We start from the raw sequence: 20405 nt of genomic DNA, 5'->3' as shown, positions 1-20405 counted from the left end.
GATAAGTATAGCCAGGTGTTTAGGGCAGGGTTGGAGAACCTGCGACCTTCAAGATGTTGCTTGACTACAACTCCCATCATTCCTTGCCATTGGCCATCCTGGCAGGGTCTGATGGGAGCTGGAGTCCAATAGCATCCGGAGCGCCGCAGATTCATCACTCCTTTAGGTTTAGGAGCTTATATTCTTGAGCTATATCATTTTTAAAACTGCAGGCCATGATGGCATTCTTTTGAATGCAGCACCTTAGTGTTTCATTTGCTGCTTTTACAGGATGCTAAATATATGTGAATAAGAAGCATAACTTTATAATTAGGCCGAATGCTATGCATGCAATCTATATAATAGATGCCACTTTCCAGATTGCGGTGCCCTTTTAATTCCCTGCATGATATTCCGGCCTGAAAGGCACTAATAGAGATGTTCCACTGTTGAAAAGAAAAGTGAGGAAAATCAGCATCTAAAACTTGGTAAAGTCCTCCTGGGTAGTAAAAGGTCTTTGTTCCGCAGATTGTTCTCCCACAGAGAACCCAAATTCCCTTTTAGCCTTTACCGTTAATTCTCACGCTGCTGAAATATTATAATCAAAAGCTCTTTGCCACCTTGTGCTGGAGCCACTATAGTCAAAATCTTTTTTTATTTAGTGAGAAACTCTGTTGCTATCCAAAATTAGAGATGAAAGGAGTCCAAATGTCAAATGAACATTCAGCAGTTTAAGTGTTATCTCTCTCCCCCCACTCTCCCTCTTTTTTATCATTACAACAGTAAATGGAACAGGGGGGAAGATAACTGCAATGATTAAAGAGGAACAGAGGAACTGATGGTTTCCACTGCGAGTTGTTTGTGTATGCATCATATACTATCAAAAGTCTCTGATCGCTTTGTTACCCCACACCAACACCCCCCATTTCTCTACATGGATCAGTGCTGTAGTTTTGGAAAAAACAGCTCTGTGTCCTTCAGTAGAAATACAGTGTTTTTCAGAATCCGACATCTGTTCCTTCTTCTAAAAAAGCAACAAAGTTTTAAGATGTTGGCTACTCACACTATCAAAATAGTTTATTACTGTTTGGCCAACGAGGCCTAATGCACAGACACCCACTCTCATACTAATATGCTCACCATAAATAAAAAATAAGCCTCAAACATTCCCTCACAAAAGTGTGTGCGCTCAAAAATCACCTATCAGACGATGGAGTGCAGGATGCACTGTGTGGTGATGTGAAACGGCTGTTGTGGCAAGATCAAATGTAAAAGAAACTTCCCTGTCTTCTTCTACCATGGCACAAAGGTGTGCGGTAAAGTGATTTTTTTCTAGGGGGCAGCAATATAGCAGTGCTCCCCACCCGGAGGTTCTCAAGGGTACACAGTGCTGGCACCTTTTTCTCCCCAAAAATGTTGAAGGTGTGACATTTACTGTAACCATGGTAAGTACCAGCACCCTTTTTCTAAAAAAAGAAAAGAAAAAAGAAACCCACTGTGATACAGCTCCTTGCTGAGGGTGCAAGGGACCCTAGCTACACCTTTGCTGGTACCCAGCCTGAACGTCACCAAGCACACAGCCTGAGCCCCACTTTGTGCGGAAACTCGAGATTATGATCTAATCTGGTCCCATAGGCCTCAACTACGTCGGCAAAGAAAAATTGCTTTATATGCATTGTTTATGCACTCTAACACTCTGGCACCAGATGGCGCTGTGGAGTTCCGTTTTTGCTAACCTGATTTCTCATACAAAGTTTGTAATGCATTTAACTGAAATGCTTCTTTGATGTGTTTAGTTCAGGGGCGTAGCTAGCTGCTCCAGCACCCAGAGCTGTGTGGTGACGTGCCCACGGAGTCTGCCTGGCAGGCGCAAGCCCCACGCTGCCGTTTCGGGCAGCGCGGGGCCCCGAGCCACCGCGTCACTCCCAGGAGAGAAGCATGGCTCGAGTGCGCTGCAGGCCAGGCCCTGTGGTAAATGCTGACCCCCGGGGTGTGGCATTTTGTCACCCCCCTCAAGGATGACGCCCAGGGTGGACCGCACCCCCTGCACCCTCCATCCTATGCCCCTGGTCTAGATCCAGCCTTAGTCATAACATACATTAAAAGCACTGGATGCCAACCAACACATTCGCTTCATTGTCCAGACGAACAGCGAGATTGTTCTATTCCTTGAAAATAACCTGAAGCAGCACTCGAAGCACTGCAATGAATATGATGCAAGAGAAAGAGCAGAAATTTTGATGCAGTCGAAGGATTTTTGTAGGTTCAACATGTTCTGCATCATATAAATGCTGTACGGAACAGAGAAGCAATGACTGGCACTGAGCAGAATATATATATATATATATATATATATATATATATATATCAGCTCTTTCCGTCTTACAAATTTTTCGAATCAATAAAGAGGCTGGAGGATATGTATTCTGTACCCTGCAACTCTACCCTCCATCCTTTCCCTTTCATCTCTAAAGAGCTGTGATGTTGAGCACCAGGTTTGAGGTGCCAGGTAGAATTAAACACATCTCAGGGGAATCTGCCTTTGAAGGGGCAGACACTAAATGGTTCTTACCAGGCATAAGTGTGCTGTGTGTCATCGGCTTTCATAGCTCTGGTGTGTCACCTGCTAGGATCCCTTATTTCTGTGTGTCAATTTTATTTAGCAGAGGGTAACCTGTCAAGACGTTGACAGCAAAAGCTGTTCACTGGTAGTTGCCGGTGGATCATAGTGACTTGACTACGAAAGAATAAAGCACCTTCCAATTCCTAGTAGACCCTGCGCCCCCTTTTAAGTGTGTGGGCTCTCAGTTTTACTGAGTTGATGGTTATATTTTGATTACCCCTTTGCTGTGCTCCGTAATGTGGCTGGTGATTTCAGTGACCTGTCTCAGCTTGATGTAAATCAAGGAGGGCTGCATTCCATTAGCAGTTACTTCTCAGAATAAAACTACTCGTCCAGTAGATAATGGCTTCAGACATTTGAGCATCTTCAGGAGGTACATTTCCCCTCTGCCGATGCGTTTGCTTTATGAATTATGACATAAACACAATGAATTCCTTTGTTTTAACAAGATTTCCCCCCCTTCTCAATGTGCTCTCGTCTTTTCTTTTTTAAAAAGTGTAAAATGTGTAAGATCAGCAAATCTATTTAAAAGCAAGAAAAATTTCTGAATTGTGAATGCAACAGTTTAATGTTTAGGCAAGTCTACCCCAAGATATGCAATTATACTATATATGTGTGTGTTTGCTTCCAAGAACTGTGGGATTTATTTATATTTGGATCATTTTATTACATCTTCTATTTTTAAGGCCTGTTTTCGTGAATATTGTTTCATGAATATTATATACTATTTTATGTGAACTACTTAGAGGTTTCTTTTTATTAAGCAGTATAGAAGCACGGCTAAATAAAGAACTAAACGATGGGATTTGCTCACATTGCAGCTCTCTTTTGACACATCTCAGGTCAAACAGTTTTACAAAGTTTTTTTTTAAGCATTTCTGCTTAGGCTCACAGTTTTAGGGACCATCCATAAAACACATCATTTTTTTTAAAGGTCTTTTAAAGCCCCTACTTCTATTCCTTGTGAACATTTCCTGGACACTTTGCTGCCTTCTAAACCAATTCCTCCATTTTCACAGATTTGCTAACCCCTTTATGCATGACAAATTTCAGGAATGGTCCCTTAAACTCATAGGAAAACCAAGCAAATGGTGGAAGGAATCCAAGTATGAACAAGGGATGAACAGATCAGTCTGTTTCCAAACTATGTCAGTTTCAAAGTTTCATTCCTAACTCTGATCCATCTTATTTTTGCATTAATCAGAGCCTTTTTTTTGAAAAAATATTGTTATTCGTTATTATTATTCATTGCTATACTCATTAAAATGACTCAAAGTGATTTACAAATGCAAAGCGACTTAAATTCTTATTTGAATATGTATTTTATTGCTTTTGAATCTGTCCAAAAACACACAGCTAAATATGTATTTTATCTCAATGTATGCATTTCCAAACACATTTCAGTGTAAAATAAACATTTTGTAATATGTATTGGTGCAATTCTTGAGCCAAAAAGAAGCAATGCAAACTCCAAACAAGGGATGGATCTAGACACAGGTAAAAAAATGCTATAAATAAGTCAGAAATTAAATCATTACAACAAAAGGGGGGAATCCTGTGTAAAAATCCATATAAACTCCTTTTTGTTCTCTGGCCATCTGGTGTTGGATGTTTATAACGTATTCAAAACATATTATTGTGACAGATGTAGCTGAATCCAAGAAGTCCATCCCAATCCACAGATGAGTCCATAAGGTGTGGATCAGATCAGTTCACATTGGAATTCACAGAAAACAAAAGACTTCATGCATCTCTCGTTACATGAAACCTTCTTTATATTGAAAAGAACAACCTGCTTGGAGTTATCATTTAATGTTATATTTGCTTTGAACAACCCACCCAATGATACAATCTGCATTCAGTGCCCATTAAAACCCATAGTATGGACATCCTTAAAGTATGAACTGTTTAAACATATTTGAAAAGAAGAGTATTAGCAAAGCCACAGTTATTACACGTAGGCAAAACAGATGTACGTGAGACTTTACATGTACCCTGGATTCATGCACACAAAGCATATTTACAGTCAACAATTTGCAAGCTGAAATCCCATGCTCTTCACATCACTTCATTCTACTACAGATAGTGGTTACCAATTTTACACAGAGAAGGATGTAAATATTTGCTCCAAAAACAATAGGTGGCCTTATCAAGATTGTTGAAGTTCTTGATATTAGCTGATTAGGACTTGTGTGCCATAAAACTTAAGAGATTAAAAGAAACTCCTGGAAATATATTCATCATGCAAGAGGGGAAATAGGACTGTGTTTGGGGCATGATTAGCTGGTAATCAGTAAAGAACAAACTGATTATTAGCTGTTCAATTCTTGTCTGTCTTAGGGGATTCCTCTCCATGGCCTAATTAAACTGAGCTTGAAGCCCTCACATCTCCATTCAGTGGCAATTTCATTATAATATCCCATTCTTTTCATGAGATTTGCCTTTCCCCCAGTTTAATCATATGTTTTGCATTTGTGTAACACCTTCCTTGATTAGTTTCTCGACAGGATTAGCTTCCGATAACCGCGTGACTTGTGAAAGAAAATGTCACACATAAGACTATCCAGATATTAACATTTATTATCACCAATAATATTTTTCAAGTCAACATTTGTAAACCATGATGATTTTTCACCTTTTCTGCTGTTAGACTCCATTGTTTTGAAGCTATGCCAGATTATGGCATGTTTGTACAAAACACATGTAGCACTAGTGTTGAGGTGTGTAGACCACAATCAGCAAAATCATCCTTAATCTATAGATTTGAAGGAGCATAAAACTTATATCTTTAATGCTATAACATTGACTACATGGAACATTTATATTTTAGTAGAAAACCTAAGGGATAGAAATAGACTACTATGTGCTTGCATACATCCTGCTGTTATTTACTTTGAAGGAAACTTACCCTGTAATGATGGTGATGAGTTTTTGTTGCTTAAAAACTATTCTGCTGTAATTAAACGGAAACCAAGGATACCATAAAACTATCTGCCCTGTATGACTGGATACAACAAGGGACCAAAGTCCCATATCAGTGGTGGCAGGTGTAAAGTAGCCTTGGAACTGGCAGTGTGTAAAGCAGGAGGTCAACAGTAGGGGGAGCCAGAGCCAATAAAAGCCATCTAATTCAAGTATTAGGGATTTCGGGTGCCACTGTGGGTTAAACCACAGAGCCTAGGACTTGCCGATCAGAAGGCTGGCGGTTCGAATACCCGTACGGGGTGAGCTCCCGTTGCTCGGTCCCTGCTCCTGCCAACCTAGCAGTTCGAAAGCACGTCAAAGTGCAAGTAGATAAATAGGTACCGCTCCAGTAGGAAGGTAAATGGCATTTCTGTGCGCTGCTCTGGTTCGCCAGAAGCGGCTTAGTCATGCTGGCCACATGACCCGGAAGCTGTACGCCGGCTCCCTCAGCCAATAAAGCGAGATGAGCGCCGCAACCCCAGAGTCGGTCACTACTGGACCTAATGGTCAGGGGTCCCTTTACCTTTACCTTTAATTCAAGTATTAACTCCATCTTCCTCTCTGCTGAGTTCTACAAAAGCAATAGTGAAACTAAGGAGAAAGAAGCTGACTGCAGCTTGAATGCTGACCACACATGTGTTGAGCCTAAGTTTCCATTCCAAGCCGGAGAAGAACTTTTGGGTGAAACAGGTTGATTTGCATTGCAGTCAATAACTGTGAGCTAGACAAATTCATTGTTGTTGTTTAGTTGTTTAGTTGTGTCTGACTCTTTGTGACCCCATGGACCAGAGCACGCCAGGCACTCCTGTCTTCCACTGCCTCCCGCAGTTTGGTCAAACTCATGTTTGTAGCTTCCAGAACACTGTCCAACCATCTCGTCCTCTGTCGTCCCCTTCTTCTTGTGCCCTCAATCTTTCCAACATCAGGGTCTTTTCCAGGGAGTCTTCTCTTCTCATGAGGTGGCCAAAGTATTGGAGCCTCAGCTTCAGGATCTGTCCTTCCAGTGAGCACTCAGGGCTGATTTCCTTCAGAATGGATAGGTTTGATCTTCTTGCAGTCCATGGGACTCTCAAGAGTCTCCTCCAGCACCATAATTCAAAAGCATCAATTCTTCAGCGATCAGCCTTCTTTATGGTCCAGCTCTCACTTCCATACATCACTACTGGGAAATTCATATTCCAAACCAAATAGCTGGTCGTTGGTGACAACACTAGTAAAAAGAAATGTGTGAAACTAGCCAGAAGTTTGATTCAGCATGAACCACTGAGAAATTAATAAAGCTGTAGTTGTGCAACAGTAACTGGGAAAGATAAAAAAGCCCTCTTCTGTGGAACTTTGCTGCTTGGGAACTGGAACTGGATATTGACTTTTTCTTGCAGTTTTTCCTCCTGGCTTTACACAGTGGTTAATTCCAAGCCCAATTATGACACCTTTTTATATTCTATTGTGCTCTTGCTAACCTTATTGGGAGAGTAATGGGGTAAAAATTCATGAATCTTCACTTTCATCTTACTGGTTCTATAATCATTTTAACTCCATCCCCTGTATATTGCAAGATTTATTTATTTTCAAATGCCTTATGAACTATAAGTCCCTTTTCAGCAATGGTTTGCTGGGGGTGCAACGCCTTCCCTAGTGAGGTGTGCCTGTCTCCATCAATATTAACTTTCAGGAGGAATTTGAAAACATTCCTGGTTACCCAGGCATTTGGTGGCTGAATAAAACTTTTCCTGGAAACCTCAAGATCATTGGATGGAAGCAGGTTTTAATAGCAATTGCTTTTAGAATGTTTTAAACTGTAATGGAATTTAGATATTTTTCATTGTAATTGTTTGTTTTGATCTGTTTTAGAATGTTACCGCCTTGTTTTAAAATTGAATATCTGTTTGTCATCCTGGGCTCCTTGTGGAGGATGGGGGGGGTATAAGTTCAATAAATAATAAGAAATGACATTGGTTTGATGTTGTAATTTTGGCAAGAAAGGAGTTAGAGCAGTGTGAAACTCCTATTGCATTGGGCATGTTTATTTGGCAGGAATTAATACAGGAAACGGAAATGGAAAAAAGGAAATGGGAGTGGTCCTGTCTTTAACTGAACTCTCATCCTGAATAACTTTATTTAGTAGACATGCTCTGAAAATAGCCAGCTGTTGCGCACACACACACACTCACACAGAGTGAGAGGGTAATATTCAGTCATCACAATGATCCCTTTGAAACCATTTAAACAACCTTATTGATTTTCCCTTGCTTGCCAATGTTTAATTCAAACAACTTCTAAGGAGTGCAAGCACCAATGCACATAAATTACCAAGTGTTCTGGCTTCTTTCTCAATCTTTGACAACAAATGATTCAATTTCCAGAGACAAAAGTTAGCTTTTCCTTCCTTTTGATGTGCAGGTATGAACTGCAACTGCACTCAAAAAAGCTGGCCTCCCACGGTAACTGGTGTGTGCAGGGGATTTCCTGTGCCCTGAGCTTGACCCAAGGAACTTCTAGACCAGCCTTGAAAGAGAAAGAGAGAAATCCACTATTAAGGCCCCATCTGCACTTTACATTTAAAGCAGTATAATGCCAGTTTAAACAGGAACGACATCCCCCAAAGAATTCTGGGAAGTGTTGTTGGTTAAAGGTGCTTAGTGCTGTCATTGTCTTCGTTGTGCAGCACTTGTTATTGCAGCATTAAAGGCTGTTGTAGTAGGTAGACAGCTCAGTAAACACCAGGCCATTTGCTGGAATGGCTGCCTCACAACTTTCCATCTCTCCACTTTGATTCTTGCTTCCAGGCTAATTTACTGCAATGCACTTGGTTTTGGAGTTACCCTTGAAAGCCACTTATAGATTCCAACCAGCGTTGAAGCATGACTGCTCAAGGGCCTTTTGCTGCAAGAGTCATGCAAACTACACTTATAGCCTATTATATGTGAGCTAATGTCTTCTTAGTAAACAGATGGAAAGGCTTAGATCATCCCTTGACCTTCACTTGGCAAACAAGCAATAGTAACCCAAAAGTCAAATTGTTTCATTTTTTCCCCCACATCACAAAGACCTCATAACCCACCTACTCTCAGCAGCCAGAAACATCATAGCCAGACACTGGAGAGACCTGTCAGGAGTAAGCATGGACCCATGGTATCAAATAGTTTGGGAAACAGCCTTACTAGAAAAATTAACCAATAAACTGAAACTGACACAGGGACAAATGGAAGAAGACACCTTCACCCCAGTATGGCTCCCTTTTATCACATACATAGCCCAACAAGACAACGATGAGAATCCACCAACAGCATATGAATCAGTCTGGCTAACCTGATTCAAACACACACACACACACACACACACACACACACACAGAGAGAGAGAGAGAGAGACATGAAAACAAAGTTCACCACAGCCAATCACAAACAAGCAACCACACCCTAGGCCAACCCCAACCTCTCTCACCACCAAAGGAACACAAGCCAATAGTAAAGAGAGCCCACACAAGCGATGCTGACACAAAACCCCACACATACACTAAGTAGACTAGAAACATTGCCATCTGACCCAACCCCACTCACCATTCCCCGCCCCACCTCTTTCCCCCTTTTCTTCCTAATGTAACACTAATGTCTCAACAAACAAAACAGATCTGTAGAAAATGTAACTTGAAAAAACAGACATTGCACATACTTTTGTAAACCAAGAAATCTTTAATAAAAAATACATTAAAAAGTGTGTGTGTGTTTCTAATGAGGATTTTATATCATTTACTACTCCCACACAATAAAAGCTCCTGTCTCTGTCTGTATTTGACCAGCCATTAAATGGTGCCCATATGCAAAGGAAAAACCATATGCCCTTTTATGAGGATACTCAAACTGCAACTAGCTGGTTTTCTTGTTCTTTTATAGCAGTAAATAAACATAAGCAAGTGTCCTAGGAAACACTTGTCTCACCTGCACCATCTTATCATACTTAGAAGCTTTGTCCTGCCTCATGCAAAAATCAAAACAAGCAAGCCAGCTATCTTATTGCCTTGCATGTAAGAAGGCTATGAAATGTGAGGTGAGTGATTGTTAAATCAAGATACCGGAAATGCTACCTTATTACACTTGCATGGATACTTTGTGGGGTTTTTTTAATTATTATTTGAATTTGACCAAAGGTCAATACTTTTGGTTGTGTTATCTGCATCATCCATGCCAGATAAGTGACCAGTTTGTGATGTATTATTGCCTAATACATCATAAACACAAACATTAAAACAATTCTCATAAATTGCATCAATAGCATACCAATTAAAATCACCATAGAAATGACAAACTGTGAGCCACTAAGAAGTCCAGCAAAAAAGATGGGCTTTTACCTGGCATTTGAAAAAAAATACAAAATTGGGATGAGACACACTTTGGTGCCCTGTGCCGTGAACTACACACCTTGTTTAATACAAATACTGATGTCTACTCCAGATCTGAAGAATTGATTCAAATGCACCCAACGTACACTTTCATATTTCAAAGATTTATCTGTGGATTCACCCAATTTGGATCTGGTTCCTGTAAAAACAACAAACATAGGACACAAATTAGACTGGATAGACTGGGAGCAGCCTTTGTGATATATCCATAGCTGTCAAGTGTCCCTTATTTGAAGGGACAGTCCCTTATTCCAGCGCCATGTCCCGCTGCTGTCCCTTAGATTTAGATAAATTTAAATTTATTGTCATTGTCCGTATATACACAGTATACACAACAACGAAAATCAAACACCCCCCCAAAGACCGGGTTCACATACACATTTACACGTATCTCCAACACTCTCATCCTATTCAGACATAATCTATAAAACATAACATAATCCAGAATATAACATAACCTATTTAAAGGCATAACATAACCTAAAACCTATCTCATTCCTTCCTACTCCCTGCTTGCTATTTCTTGCAACTGGCCCTGAGATCATTATTTAGTGCAATCAGAGCTCTTGGATAGAAACTATTCAGAAGGCGTGTGGTTCGTGTTTTCATTGTCCTATATCTTCTGCCCGAAGGCAACAGTTCAAAGAAGTTGTGAGCAGGATGGGTGGGATCTCTCAGGATATTGTGTGACTTCTTCAAAGTGCGAGACGTGAAGATCTCATCCAGGGTTGGTAGTTGGAGCCCAATAACATTGATGGATGTCCTTATTGATGGATGTCCCTTAAATGTCCCTTAAATGATGTCCCTTAAATTTCAAAGGAAGCAGCTCCTCTCCCTCCCTCCCTGCCGGCCAGGGAGGAGGGAGGCTCCAACTGTGTTGCTTCACTGTGTTGCTCACCTAATAAGAAGTCTAAGAATGACGGGGGGGGTGGAGCTTGCATGCCTTGTGTGTGGCTAGTTAATGCAAGCTGAGGGTGTTTTTGAATGCTGGACACCATTTTGTTGCACGTGCTGCTGCAAACTTTGCAGTGCAAAGCCAGGCCGGGGAGCCATCTTAAGTTGAGACTGCATAGGCTTTGTGGTGCATGTGATTCAGATTCTATTCATTTGAACCTCTGGTTACAAAGTTGGTTGGACAGTGTTCTCGAAGCTACCCAGCCTGAGTTTGACCAGACTGCAGGAGGAAAGGAAGACTGGAGTGCCTGGAACAGGTGAGGCTGCTGGTCCCTTATTTTCAAATTTGTAAGTTGACAGCTATGGATATATCTCCATTTTTCACTTCTGCTTGGATATTGCCAGGAGCATGCACAGGAGTCCTCCATTAGAGGTGATTTCTGACTCACTAGTATGGTCAAACCAAATTCCCTTTGTAGCCCTGTTCACTTATCTACTCACTTGGAGAAGATATGAACAGGGTTTGTCTTTTGCCATGAGGACCCTTTAAGTCTTCATTACAGCAACATTTTCTTTTTTATATAATTTTTAATTAATTTTTCTGTTTTAAAATTTGGAATATTCATTTAAATAACCTTGAAATATCAAAAACTTCCCTTCTTCTCTTTCAATGCTTCATTTTGCATAACACAAATTCCTGCATATTTTATATAAACTAAACCATTCAGTATTCCATTATTGCATCCATCAAAACAGATTTACACTGTTGAAGTGATCTGAATGCTTACAACATTTTCAAGTGTAGACAATATCCCCCCATATGTTCAATAAACATTTTCCAGTCTTCTTTAAACGTATGTTCTTCTTGTTCTCCTATTCTCTGCATTAGGTCCACAAGCTGCACATATTCCATCAGTTTAAGTTGCCATCATTCTTTAGCTGGGACCTCACTCGTTTTCCATTTTTGGGCTAACAAAACATGGGCTGCAGTAGTGGCATACTATTACAGCAACATTTTCCTTACTTTGGTTCCTAGGTGAAGCAGCCTTTGGAGGGCTCTCTTCGAGGTAAACGGCAAGACAAGTTCCCTAACTCAATCAGTTACTCAATTACCTGTTTTGGCTTTCAGATGGTTCATCTTTGGATCATGTCAGTGAAGTGCTTTAGGAATCACATGTTGTCAGACATGTATGGTTGCTTGCAAATTATATAGCCAAGATAGCCACCAACTGTAAAGGAGATGAATTTATTTGACCCTATCTACATCAAGCTATATTCTATCTTTATCACAAAACTCCAAAAATAAATGCACATTGTATTAATTAACATTATTTTTTAATATATTAGTGGCCATGAGGTGATTTTAGCCTATAAATTTTATTGTTTAATGTCTTAACCTGTATATTAAGGTATTTTTATAGCTCTGTTTAGAGTAGGTAATGTCTTGATAATATAAATGTTTTAAGTTTTTTGTATTAATCCAGCATATTTTCTTTTAATTGTTGAATGATTCTATGTACATTGCGGCAGCCTGACTGACTGACAGTATGGTTGCTTGCAGACACTGGACTCATTGCTCTTTAGGATTTGCAGAGCTACAGCTAAAATGCAACTTGCTTTGCATGACCTAACAGAGTTTCTGACAATAATGCAATGATATAACCACAGCACCATGCTCTTTTGAAAGCCACCTTATGGAAGAAGGACCAGGTGTTGAGCAGAAAAAGTATACCTGTTTAATGAAGCCTTGTCTGCTATTGAATTTCTGGTCATATTTTGAAAACTGAATACTTTATTCTTTAGAAATCTGTTCCGTAGGAAGCATTATCCCAAGTGGATAGCTTCTCTCTCTTTTGTATGATATTCTCAAGCTTGGGTAGCACCAGAGACTGTTTCTTTTTTAAAATGCTACTGGCACTTTTCAATCTGTTAAAAAATGAGATATTGGTTGAATTTCACTTTGGAGGTTAAGCATCCATGAGGCTGTAATGATGATGACTTGATGGCTAGTTAAGGAACAGTGCTGGTAGGCATCCATACAATGAGAGTCAGTCATTTCTAGGATTCCTCATAAGACTGCCCATGCTCCACCAGCCATCTTTTTCTAGAAGATTATAAAAAGAAAGTAAATAATTCTGACCCTCCATATAAGGTCTGTGGCCAAACAAGGAGGAGTTTTTTTTTTAATGGATTTTAAAAATCCATTTCAGGGGGCATGCTAGCAATGCAGTACCCAGTAGTGTTGAACTCATTATCTCTTTCTCCCATCCCACCAACAGCATGCTTACTTGAGGTTTAAAATCATAATTAAATAAAGATGGAAAGAAGATAAAGTCCCGACCAGAGAGGAATGGGAAATCAAGTTGGTGGAGTACGCCGAAATGGCAAAACTGACCGGAAAGCTCAGGAACCAAGACGAACAAAACTTTCATAAAGAATGGGGGGAAATTACAATTTATCTGGGAGACCACTGGAAGCAGATGAAAACATTAGCAGGATTTTAATAACACTTGTAATGTAGCCTATATCGTGGACAATATGGAAAGATATAAAATATGGACTATGAAATAGTTGTTCAACCCGGACGCTGAAGTCCAGTGCTAAGGGCCTTCTGGCGGTTCCTTCACTGCAAGAAGTGAGGTTACAGGGAACCAGGCAGAGGCCTTCTCGGTAGTGGCACCCGCCCTGTAGAACGCCCTCCCACCAGATGTCAAAGAAATAAACAACTATCTGACTTTTAGAAGACCTCTGAAAGGAGCCCTGTTTAGGGAAGTTTTTAATGTTTGATCTTTTATCGTGTTTTTAGCATTCTGTTGGGAGCTGCCCAGATAATTAATTAAATAATAATAATAATAATAATAATAATAATAATAATAATAATGGACGTGGGTGGCGCTGTGGGTAAAACCTCAGCGCCTAGGGCTTGCCGATTGCATGGTCGGCGGTTCGAATCCCCGCGGCAGGGGTACCTTTACCTTTAATAATAATAATAATTGTTATTGTTATTATTTTGAAAAGGCTGGCAATAGGACCCATGGAGAGGAAGGTGGGAAGTCTGGAGATTCAGAGAAATCTCTAAATATGGATGTGTATTTTGTTTTGTTATAATTCTGCACTTGTAAAATCAAATTATAGATGATAGATAGATGATAGATAGATAGATGATAGATAGATAGATAGAGATGATAGATAGATAGATAGATAGATAGATAGATAGATAGATAGATGATAGATAGATAGATAGAGATGATAGATAGATAGATAGATATAGATAGATAGATAGATGATAGATGATAGATAGATAGATGATAGATAGATAGATATTTATTTAGGATATTTAATTAGGATATATATATATATATATATATATATATATATATATATCCTAATTAAATATAGTGTGTGTGAGGGGGAGATACACACAAGTCCAGCCCCACCCCCAGCTGAATGCATAAGTGGGGAGCAGTTGGTCAAGTCCCCCCCCCCCACAACTGGACATGGTATCCTGGGCATTGTGTTTAGTGTTAGTGTGAAAGGGGCCCTACACTTGTATGGATGTGTTGTGTAGGACCCATTTCACATTAATGTCAGATGCATGCCTCTCAGGGAGCATTGCCAGTGCTTGTGAGTGACATAATACTCCTTCCCCTTATGTGTCTCCTGAACTTTGGGAGCAGGGAGACCTCATGTCCCTAGCCCTGTTGTCTTCACCATTAACCTCAAGTTGCTCCCCACATACAGGCTGCTCCACATTAATAGGGGTGTGGGGGCACACAGTTTCCATTGCTGCAACATTGTGACCCATTCATAGTGGTCTGTGCAGTATGATGCATATGGCAGACCGGAAAGAGTCATGAGGGGTCAAGTAGGTTCACGCAGGCCAGATAAGCTCTTACTAAATTGAAACCTCAGCCAAGGCAGCCTTAGATGGGGTGTTATTCATAGAAATAGGGAAGTATCAAGCCCCACACTTTTTGTTTTTGCTCTACAAATGCAGCCCAAACTCTTTGATGATGGGGAATGGCTCCGCTTTGAATCTCACTCTGTGACCGGCTCTTTTGTCACGAAAGGGGACCTGTCAGGTTGCGCTCCCAAGCTTATTAGCTGCTAATCAGCTGGTCTAGGCAACCGTGTAGCAAACATTTGGCTTTGTTTGGGCTGCATCAGAGTTGTGTGGCGAAATCTCATATGTCACGTGAAAATCACTTTCTCATGAGAACATGCTTCTTATCGAGACAAAAGAACTCCCAATGAAGCCTTTGGGATATTGATCACGGATGGGAGTGAGGGCACCTTGTCCTGACCTTGACCCAGCTGATGCTTGTTATGATGTCATCAATATCTGTCTCTCAGTTCGCCTAGTTGAGGTCCTTGTAAAATGGTGTTAAAAACAAAGCGGCCATACATTGCTTTCAACAACATACAGTATATAATCAATGATAAGCTAAAAACAGATTCAAGCACATGTCTATACATATCTGTGTAGTCTTGCCTAAACAAAAATGTTTTTAGCAAGCAGCAAAAAGAGTGCAGCTATGGCTATTGACATGAGGTGAGTGCTGGCACAATAAAAGATTGATTTCTTTCAAATGTGGAACAAGTCTTATGTGGCACCAATACACACACACACACACACACACAAACACACACACATGCTGAGTCACTTGTATGTAGGGGTGGAGGAGAAATTTAATTCAGTTCAGATCTTAATGCAAACCTACCTAATTGTCCCTTTCCCAATATTCCAACTGAAACATAGCAATCCTTTGAAATTTGTACTTGTCTGAATTTTGTGGTGCAGTTCTCCAAATGTATGCAAAATCTATATGGAGGTATACAAAAATGCCTGTACAGTGGTACCTCGGGTTACAGACACTTCAGCTTAGACTCTGCTAACCCAGAAATAGTACCTCGGGTTAAGAACTTTGCTTCAGGATGAGAACAGAAATAGCGTGGCGGTGGCAGTGGGAGGCCCCATTAGCTAAAGTGGTACCTCAGGTTAAGAACAGTTTCAGGTTAAGAACGGACCTCCAGACCAAATTAAGTTCTTAACCCGAGGTCCCACTGTATTGGGAGGAAGTGTGCTTAAAACACATATATTATGGAAATATTTAAAGGGTGTTAGGCTAGGGAAAATGGCATACAGAAATGCGTGTGTGAAAAGAAATTTGAATTAAAATGGTCACAGCATTTCATGAACACTTCTTTTTTAAAAAAATAATGGTGCAGAAATGTGTAGAACTGAAGGCTGGGAAAATGAGACAGAAGAAAACCAATTTAATTCAATTTACTGTGTATAGCCAAAGGCCTTCACAATGAACAACAGAGGACGAAAAGCAAGGCTTTCCTCTAAAATCACACAACCTAAGTCTACAGCATAGAAGTTGACAGCATAAAATTTTGAAATTGCAGTGCATCAACATAACTGGATTGCTGCAGAAACGTGGAGAATTAAATCTGAGAATGGAAAAGTGACGGAGAAAACTGAAATTGACTGGTTCCTCCAGCTGTAATTTCTTGCTGAATTGCCACTGATGAGAATATGACAAGCTCTTTATGAAGCAAATCCTTAAGGGGTCTATCAAATAAAAACAGTAAAGCAGCCACAAAGACAATAAATACATTACAGCATCTTTATGCTATGGATGCTTACCTGTTCATATGTGGATGGGTGACGTTTGGGTTCCATTTCTTTGATTTGGGGTAATGAAGCTTTAGCCATGCATGTAAGTGACTTACTTTGGCTTCTCTTTGGAATAAATTCACATGCCCTCCCTTCCCCCCACCCTCCCTCTGATTATGTGGCAAAAAAGTAGCTTCCCTTCCATCTATTAATATCATCTCTTGTGTGCCTGCAAAATTTGCCAGAACTGATTAGAGCAGATATTAAATGATAATTGGACATTTAGTGCTCGTCAAACAGAAAGTGACAGATGGGCCACTAATTAAATTATAGTTCTGACATTATTCACAATGGTTTATGAATCTTCACTGATGACCTTCATGCATCTCTTCTTCCTTGCTACTTTCATCTCCTCTCTCCAAATAAGAGGTTAGGTAGGAGAAAAGGAAGCCATTAAATGGGACATCACCGAAAGGTAGTTTATCTTTTAGCATCAGTGCAGGAAATCATAGAGCTGGTTGTGTGTGTTTTTTAAAGCATATCTAAGAACATGTTATCTGTAAAGTTTGTTTAACTCACATATTGGTCTCCAAAAAAAGAAATAAAACCTCCAGACAAAAGAATAGTAACAAAAATAATAATAATTTGAGTGTATAATAAGAGCATGAACAGAAAGCAAAGTCTACAGCCTAGACAATAAAATCAGTGTCACACACGTAAATTAATCCAGTGATGGACCAAAGATAAATGGTAAAACAATTAACCCAGGGAGATGGATTCTAGACACTCAAAATAGCTTGAGAGACAATAAAAAATGATGTGTTAAGCAAATCATTATCAGGTGAAAAGAAATGGTCATGGGAAACTCAGCACAAAACCAATATTTATACACTTGAATGGTGAGGCATCGCTCCTTGTCTTAGGATTTCTTGTTTACTAAGCGAGGCCTCCCTTGCCTTTTCTCCCTCTCCAGCAGCTAAATGAAGAGTCTTTCCTGCTGAAATGAACCCAGAATACAGAATCGTGGTTGCTGAACCAGAACCACATTTTCTTTTTCAATTAAAAAGGAAAAGACAGTGTTAATTACTTTCCAACTTTGATCTCACCGATTTTCGCCTTTGTTTTCACTACTGCCCCTAAGAATGACAATTTGGGACATCGCTCGGAAAGAACAACCCAGATGAAAGCTTGCATTTGTGAGCATTGCTTTGAAGATTGCATCTGTAATTAGAAAGAAATATTTGCACTACCATTCTCTAGTAATTTCCCATTGCCAACAGTAAACAGCATATTTAGAATTTATATATTGCTTTCTGTGTTCATAGATTGGTATACACAGTCCTTAATTCTGTGCTGTTGTGGTAGAATATTTGAAGGGCTTTGAACACCCTGAAGTGCTATTTGTGAGGACTACATATTTGACCCAGAAGGAAGACTCAAGAGACATGCAAATGGCTGTATGTATTATATAACAGTTAGAAGGTCTGTAACCAATACAACCAATTAAGAAACTGTGGGTAGATGGATTCCTGATAAGCCAGACAGGGATCCATCTTGGCCCAAACATCCTCAAATGTGGAGTAGGCAGAAAAGGGGGAATTCCCCCAAAATACCAATCCAGAATATTTCCCCCCAAATTCCAACTCGGACCCCCAAATGGCAACTGAAACAATTAATACTATCAAGGAGAAGCCATGAAGAAAGCTGGTTGGCGAGCAAAGCCTCCTGTCAGACTCCGAGGAATTCTCTCCCTTCCCCGGTGGCCGCACGGCGCAGACAAAAACAAAGAGTTCTTACTAATGAGTTTATTCAATCATCACAGCAGAAGACAAGGAATGTAGTCTGTATCCCGTTAATGGCGTTGCTCCAACTGAGCTCCTCCTGTCTCCCTACCAACAGCACTTCCGTTTACGGTGGCCGTCAGGGACTAATTATCTCTGAGTCCTTTGTTCTTGCACCCTCAATGAACGCCAAGTTCTGGGAGAAGGGGGGTCAGAAATACTCTTCAGTGATAAGGTGTCAGCTGGCTGCCCTGCCTCTGTATCCCCTGCCTCTGGCTCTGCCCTCCCTTCTCCCAACACCTCCCAACTCTTCTGTTCTCCCATCTCTAAGCTGTGACCTTCCTCAAATCACTGCTGTAAATCAAGACTGTCTTCCTTTTCTCTGGAAGCTCCAGGAGAAGGGGGGGGCGACCTCCCTCTACTATTCCTCCTCAATCTCTCTCCCTTCAGTCCAGTCCCTGATATCTCCTGCCCCTCCAATCTCTCCCCCTTCAGTCCAGTCCCTGATACTTCCTGCCCCTCCATGATTAGCCCTGATGGACAAGGAAATCTTGCTTCTCTCTTCCTTTGGGAGGAAGTCTCTCAGGACTTCCACTTGAAGAGGGTAGAAGCAAATCTGTCCTCAATCTGTGTCCTGTCTTTTCTCAACTGGTAGCCTTCCATGACATGTAACAAACTTCTTTTGAAACCAGAAACAGTACAGTGGTACCTCAGGTTAAGAACTTAATTCATTCTGGAGGTTTGTTCTTAGCCTGAAACTGTTCTTAACCTGAGGTACCACTTTAGCTAATGGGGCCTCCCACTGCCGCCGCACTGCCCCTGCATGATTTCTGTTCTCATCCTGAAGCAAAGTTCTTAACCCGAGGTACTATTTCTGGGTTAGCAGAGTCTGTAACCTGAAGTGTATGTAACCCGAGGTACCACTGTATATGATATGGTGGTGGTCAGAGATGCCAGCTTCTCCAGAGGATTGGGGGAACCCAATGAGACGCTGCATGACATGCTGCTGTTGCGCATGTGATGTTGTGTGATGTGCTGATGGTGTTCCAATTAATCAAGCAGCAGCTCTACGACCCATGGAAGACATTGCTTGTTACCTCATACTCCGAGATCTTGTTCTTTAGAGGCCTTAGGTATCACAACATCCTACGGAACCTGTGCCAAATATCTAAAGGATCTCCCTTCCCATTGAAGAGCCTTTATGCTCACAAGACTAAATGCTTCCCCTCTGCAGTGACCAAAGGCAGATTCTCACACATTCCATTTCAAGCCCATTTGTGTGTCTGTAATCAAGAAGTACCAGATTCAATGGACCACATTCTCTTAGATTGCTGTTTACACAGCAGACTTCACCAACTGATGCTTAGCAAAATGTTGAACCTACGGCCCACAACTCTGAGAAGAAGCCAAATAAGCTTTCTCCTGGCAGATCAAGACAAAGATATTACTGCTTTAGTAGCTTCCTTTTTTGCCACAATTTTACCCGAAAGGGTTCCCAATGAACTATCTTTTCGAGAAATAGATGGGGCGTAGCAGAACACCCAAATGCACACGACCATAGTGTGACCTTATAACCCTGGATGGCTTCACCCATGTCCTTTTAATTATTCCAGTTACTTGAAATGTTTTATACTGTGATGCCAATAAAGGTATTTGATTGATTGATTGATGTTGCACAACATCCTCTGAATATTCAAGGGACACAGCCCCCTCTAAAAATATTGGGGGACCCAAAATGTCAGCATTGCCCTTGAGCCAGTGTCACCAACTGGACTCATCCACTTCAGCCCTGACTGGGCTAGGCGAGCTGGGTAGCACTTCCAGAGACCGCCTTCTGGACAGGAACAGGTCAAAGTGCTGTGGACTCACAGCTTAGAGTTGTGAGCACCGGATTCACTTCCACAAGAAGACAGTCATCGCACAGCAGAGTATAGCAGAGTATAGCAGAGCATAAATGTCTTGGAGAGCAGCTCTGTAGGATATCTTATTTATTCTATCTATAACTATAATACACAACTATATACAGAGCTAAATGAGGTCTAAGCGAAAAATGCTGAACTGCACTGAGTGTCTGCAGCTGCTCTTAGCAGCAACCTTATCTATACACATGATCTCTCTCTAACACTCAGTCTCTCTCTCTCC

The sequence above is a fragment of the Podarcis filfolensis genome (genome assembly GCF_964270895.1).
Source record: "Podarcis filfolensis genome assembly, chromosome: 12".
Lineage (NCBI taxonomy): Eukaryota > Metazoa > Chordata > Lepidosauria > Squamata > Lacertidae > Podarcis > Podarcis filfolensis.
The sequence above is the reverse complement of the archived record's forward strand: the minus strand, read 5'-3'. Positions refer to the sequence as shown.